This window comes from Leptonychotes weddellii, chromosome 12, assembly GCF_054177405.1.
Source record: "Leptonychotes weddellii isolate Sample4059 chromosome 12, ASM5417740v2, whole genome shotgun sequence".
Taxonomy (NCBI): domain Eukaryota; kingdom Metazoa; phylum Chordata; class Mammalia; order Carnivora; family Phocidae; genus Leptonychotes; species Leptonychotes weddellii.
In genome coordinates, this window is record NC_138380.1 from 9,903,765 (window position 1) to 9,909,676 (window position 5,912).

The 5,912-nt window shown below is 39.5% G+C and overlaps 1 long non-coding RNA gene across 1 annotated transcript; it reads right to left on the bottom strand.

Moving 5' to 3' along the window:
* Window positions 1–295: 295 nt before the first annotated feature.
* Window positions 296–5,354, bottom strand: LOC145716390 (uncharacterized). The gene is made up of 3 exons (XR_014139023.1): window positions 4,172–5,354; window positions 1,500–1,648; window positions 296–424 (listed from the first exon to the last, which is right to left on the bottom strand). It is a non-coding gene; the product is annotated as an uncharacterized LOC145716390 (long non-coding RNA).
* Between the last annotated feature and the right edge of the window lie 558 nt (window positions 5,355–5,912).

The following is a 5,912-nucleotide window of genomic DNA, read 5'->3' on the forward strand; positions in this document are numbered from 1 at the left end:
TGAAGAAGCTGGGTGGTGTACTTGTCATCTACTCTTCATGTTTCCATTTAGGGGAGAAATCTCTCTCCCCCTGGATGGAAACACGGGAGGATACCTGCCGCTCTCCTGCTCTCTTATTTATAGGATTTGTAGAACAGGAAACAGGAAATGAGGACGCCCCTTCTCTGCTCTCTTTTTTGGTCATATGCATTTCTATTCTTTCAGGCTAAAGCCTACAGGAGCATGTACTGTCCCATTTAGGGAGTGGAGGTGGGCTAATGGTTGTGATTTTAATTTGGAGAGACATTTTGTTAAAGCTGTAGATCATATTTTCCAATAAACCTCACTAAGAAAGCATATATTTTTAATTTCTACCTGAGTCCTGGGTCTATTTCTCTATTTCTTCAGACCAGGAGCAAGGAGACGTCATGGTTGATTACCATCCCTAAAACAACAGGAGCAAAGTCGTAAAATATTTGTTCATAGTGGAAAGTACAATGATGAAAATGAACAGGGTAATATGATTGAAAGTCACTTGGTGTGAAGGGAGGTCATTTAGATGGGATTGTCAGGAAAAATCTTTCTAACAAGGAGACACATGGGTAGAGTCCAAATGATGAAGGGGAGTCCACCCTAACTATTGCCAAAGTAGACTGCTCCTTGCTCAGGGAACAGTAAAGACAAAATCCCTGGGCAGGAAGGACTTAGTGAGGTCTGGGAAAGGAAAAAGTCCAATGTACCAGAACTATAGTGACTAAGAGGTTGTAAATATTCATTATAACCCTGCTTATATTTTAAAAATTTTGGAACTGATATAAAGGTTATAAGTTGGAGATGGATTAAGATATTTGGCTACTTTTATAACACAGAATGCAATGCAACCATTAAAAAGGTTAATATAAATCTTTATATAGTGAAATGAAAAATTTTTCCACATGAAGTAAAAAAATGTGCATATAATATGATCCAACTTATATTTTAATATAAAAATATTTATACACGTCTTTTGTGCCTACGTACATATATGTATAAAAATTCTTTGTTTTAACCATGAAACTGTTTATATTGATTATCTGTTGATATTAACTATTATATTGATTATATGATTTGTTTTTTATATAAATTGTTTGCTTATTTGCTCATTTCCTTAATAAACTTTATGCATTACCACGGGTAAAAAAAACAAAATATTTTCATTTTGGAAAAATCTACAATGTAATATACAACTAAAGGTGCACATTATTCCTACTCATCTTCAGAGTAATCCTCACCAAATTTTAACAGGAATCTCAAATCAAAGCAGATTTTCTTACAGCTTCATATGGGAGAAATCAATCACTACATTATGAAAAATAGTTAACCTTTGACGGGAAAGGGGAAATTGAAAATCTCAATCTCATTTTTCTTTATACAGATTTTTTTCCCCTGAATTGTCCTAATAGAGAAAAAAATCAAGATCTTCTACTGACTAAAAGTAGAAATAGATCATAAATTAGGTTGAAAAATATTGCAACACTCACCAAAATGTGAACAAGACACAGGCAGAGCTGTGATGTTGCAGAGGTCAAAGAAAGTGGCCTTTGTCATTCAGAGAAGCACATTGAGATGCCCTTTTAACTTCCTCATCTGCAATGTAGCTTTTAGGGGTTTGTAGTTAAAAACCAAAACACTGAAAACAATAAAAACAATAAAACTGTAAGCAGAATCAGAAGTGACAGAGAATTTACCTGTCAGCTAGGAATCTTCCCATCAGTATCTTAGAAAAAGTCACATAGGACCAGCCTGTTTACTAGTGGGAACTTTTTATCCCAAGCCAGTTCATGAAGGCCTCCTCTTTCCCTGGATACTGCTCAAATATTGCATACTAATGTTTGCCTCTGTGAATTCCCTTTGTTTATAATCATGTGGTTGACCAACATGCTTACTAGCAGACACATTTGTGCAGAGTGCAGTGAAGTTGCAAATTTGAGAGGCATTTGCTCTCATGTGAACTTAAGTGTCTATGTCTCTGTGAATTTGGTGTTTCTCTTAAAAGGAAGTGGTTGTCTTAAGCCAACTTCCTACGTTCTGTGTGGACATTCACTGGAGGTCCCAAGAAATAGCAGCAAATTATGATCAGTAAAATATCTACAAAGTCACTCAAATATTACTGATTTTATATGGGCTGATCTACTTTTGACTTACTGACTTATTTTTAAATTCATGCAAGCAGAGCACAGTTAAAGGATGTAGACTGAACTACCAATTAGCAGATATGAAATAGGAAACTGTCCAACTGTCTGGACAATACAAATTCTGTCTGAACAGAATATGGCATTTTGTGGACAGACTGAATATTGTGCTAATGGGTCCCAGGAAATCAAGCCGAATAGGAGGGCTCAGAGAGCTCTTAATGCCCTAGTCCTCTGGGAATATGGACATTTTGTAAATTTTTAAGGCTCTTCTGAAATAAACACATTCTTTCACCATGGAAAGCAAGGCACAAGTAATGACAGAAAAGGAGATCATGCTTTCAGAGAAAGTCTTGTATGCATGTCTTTAGAGCTAATAAAGACACAGGAAGCCAAAAGACTAAATTTTGTTCCAAAGATCACCTTTGGATGAGTCCTAGGAGACCTCCTGGAGGTGAATGTGATACGAGCTTGAGGAGGACAGGCAGGCAGGCTGAGCACAGAGCCCGTGGCCAGGGAAGCCTGTCTGGGCCTGAGATGGGATGCTGAGAGTGGATCCAAGGGCAAACCCAGGGGTCTGATCTGTGATGTGTCCCTGTGTTACTCCTGCACCCAGGCCAGTGACCTAGGACAGCAGACACTTGGATCCTTCAGCTATCAGGCTGGGCATTAGCTTCCCTTTCCCAAATGATTAGAATTGTTTAACTCATCAAAGTTCATACTTAAAACAAGCTGGAATGATAGAGTTTTATGTGTAATTCTTTTTCCTAAGATATTTTGAGAGAAACCAGTAACTAACTTCCAAAATGGCAGGAATGAAGGAGGCAAATGGAATTCTTAGTGAAACAACTCGTTTCGTCAAATGTGAGCTACTAACAGACTATAGGTCCTACTGGATGCCAATCTCACCTTTGTACAGTTTTGTAGGAAGGTCACAAGGAGATCACTCTACAGCACACACTGTCGATCAGCTCATTTGTTGAGAACAAAGAAAGTAGAAAAATACAAGGTGAAAGCATTATTTCCTTTTAAATATTGGCATGATTTTGCATTTTGAATTTCACAGTTCAAGAAGCCAGATTTGTTTTTTTTCCTCTGAGAAAAAGCCTGGGGCAGATAACAAAAAAGAGAGAGAGAGATCTCAAATTACTTGTGTCCGCTCCAGCTACATATTAAAGAAAAGTCTTCAGTGTGCAGAATAAGGGACATTTCATGGATACATTTCTCTGTTCTTCCATAGCATGAAAATTCACAGGGACTGAAAACAGCAAGATCCCCGAACCGGGATGAAAACAGCATGGTTAACAGTGTTAAAAGTGCTGGTCAGAGCATCGTTCCAATCTCCATTCTGCAAGGTGAATGGTAGGACCTGGAGCCACTTACACTAGTCACCGCCTCATTGTTTTCATCCATAAAATAGTGACAACAGGTGTCTAAAAGGACTGATGTGAAAGATAATGACCACCAAACCGGCATATATTAGGAGTTATATGTTAATTGTTATTAACAGTATTAATAAGACCACAAATTTCAAGAAAGAGTCCAAATCATCAGGATTAGAGATCTAACAAAACCATGGTATTGTAAACCTTTTCACATTTATTTTGTCTTTTCTTTTGGTTATTTTTTGACTTTAAATAGAAAACACACCAAATAAATAAATAAATAATAAATAAATAATTTAATAATAAACAACATACCATTTTACTTTCATTTCTGTTAATGTTTTTATATGCTGATTTTTAAAAATTAATTTTCAAAAGGATTTTAAAGAAATGGAAAAGTCCTTTAAAGGAAACTTACTCCTGGGTTGAAGAGGAAAACACAGGTTTTAAAACTCAAAAATCTCTTGACAGGAAAGAAGGCTGTACTTTGGATATTTAGCACTGACCTACACTGAGAGGTTCTATTGATCACTCTGAGTGAGAGCCCTGGGCCATCAAAGATGGTGTTCTGGGGCAGCACACATTTGTCCAATTTCCACACTTACTCAGAAATTACTTATCATCTCCAATACTTACTTCAAGACTCAGCTTGATCTTAATGAGTAGCAGAGTGCAACAAACAAACATGGATTCTGAGCCCAACTGCCTGGGTTCAAACCCTGACTTTGACGCATAGTAGTTTTGTGACCTCTCTGAGCTTCTCCGGTCCTCAGCTCCACCAGCTACAAAATGGGGTGAACAATAAACCTCATGAGTTAACTCACATAAGACACTTAATAAGTTCCTAACAATATATTAGGGATTTGAAAACCATCACACAGAGTAACTTCTGGATTAGATAATCATAAGGAAACATGTTAAGAATCGCAATACTTCTCTGCTAAAACAAGGAACAAAAAGAGTAATCTGTACACCAACAGACCTGGGTTTCCCCTGTAAGAGAATGCCATCTCTCTCCCAGGCAAGAGACAAGTGGGTCCCATTGGGGCAGACAATATTTCTGAGCATCTGCTGGGGCAGGCATTTAACAAGGCAGGGAAGGAAGATAGGTCTTAGGGCAAGTAACCACTTACCTCCGACTTCAGAATTTTTTATTTGTAAGAAGAGGCATCTGGGCCACGTGACCCCCTAAATTTCTTTGTAAGCCTTTCGTCAGTCAGATCATATCCTACTGGATGGTTAGCTGATGCCTCTTCTCTGACACGGTCATGACAAAGCCAAGAGCTGCCACATGAGCTTGATGAGAATATGGACCAAGGGTCTTAGAGGGTCAGAGGCATCGTGGCTACACCATGGGAATTAGTAGCGGTACCTAGAGGTCCCCATCAGGGCCCTAGTTATGAAGATAGGCTTAGGGCCACACGTGAAAGACATTTAGTCACTAATACCCAGAGCCAGTGATTTCATTCCCAGCCCCCTTTCCCATTTCTCACCTGCAAACCCCTTCCTACGGCTAATGAACCACGTTTACTTACAGTGGTATAATCTGTGTTCTTTTCTTCAAATGTGGCCTTGGGTTTTGAAGGGAACGACCAGGAATGAGTCCCTTGTCTAACGAGACCTCATCAGGAGGTGAAGCCCGCATTCACAGTTCTCATGGCAGAACCTGATGATGGATTCGCTTCTGAAAGCTAGGGCTTTGTTCTGTCATCATTTGAACCCAGCTCCATCCCCACAGACACAAATAATGATTCAGGGGACAGAACCCTGTGGCATTACATCCACTCACATTCTCCTCAGAGAGATTTAAAGAGTTTGCTACTTTCCTATCAGCAGGTGAACCAATAAATGCGTTTCCCATGTGTATTCATTTTGATCTTTCAGTGTCCCACGGAAATTTTAGTGTGCATTTGTTTGGGATTTATATTTGCTTGGGATTGGGTGAGACCAGGATGTCTCTAAACTATGCAAGACCATGGCACAGAAAATAAAAAATTCAAGGTCATGTCATAAATTAATTTCTCGAGGCTAGGAGCAAGATGGTGGAGGAGAAGGAGACCGGGATTTCGTCTCCTCTCAGGAATTCAGCTGGATAGGGATCAAACCATTCTGAACACCTACAAACTCAACAGGAGATCGAAGAAAAGAATAGCAACAACTCTCTCATCAGAAAAGTGACCACTTTCTGGAAGGTAGGACGTGCAGAGAAGTGAATCCGAGGCGATATTCGGGAGGATAGACGGCGGGGGAGGAGGCCTCCGATGGCCGCTTCTGGCAAGTGATAGAGCCGCGGAGCACAAAATCGGAACTTTTAGAAGTCGGCTCCGCTGAGGGACGTCACTCTGGTGGCTAAGCGGGGGCTGGATCCCTCCAGGAC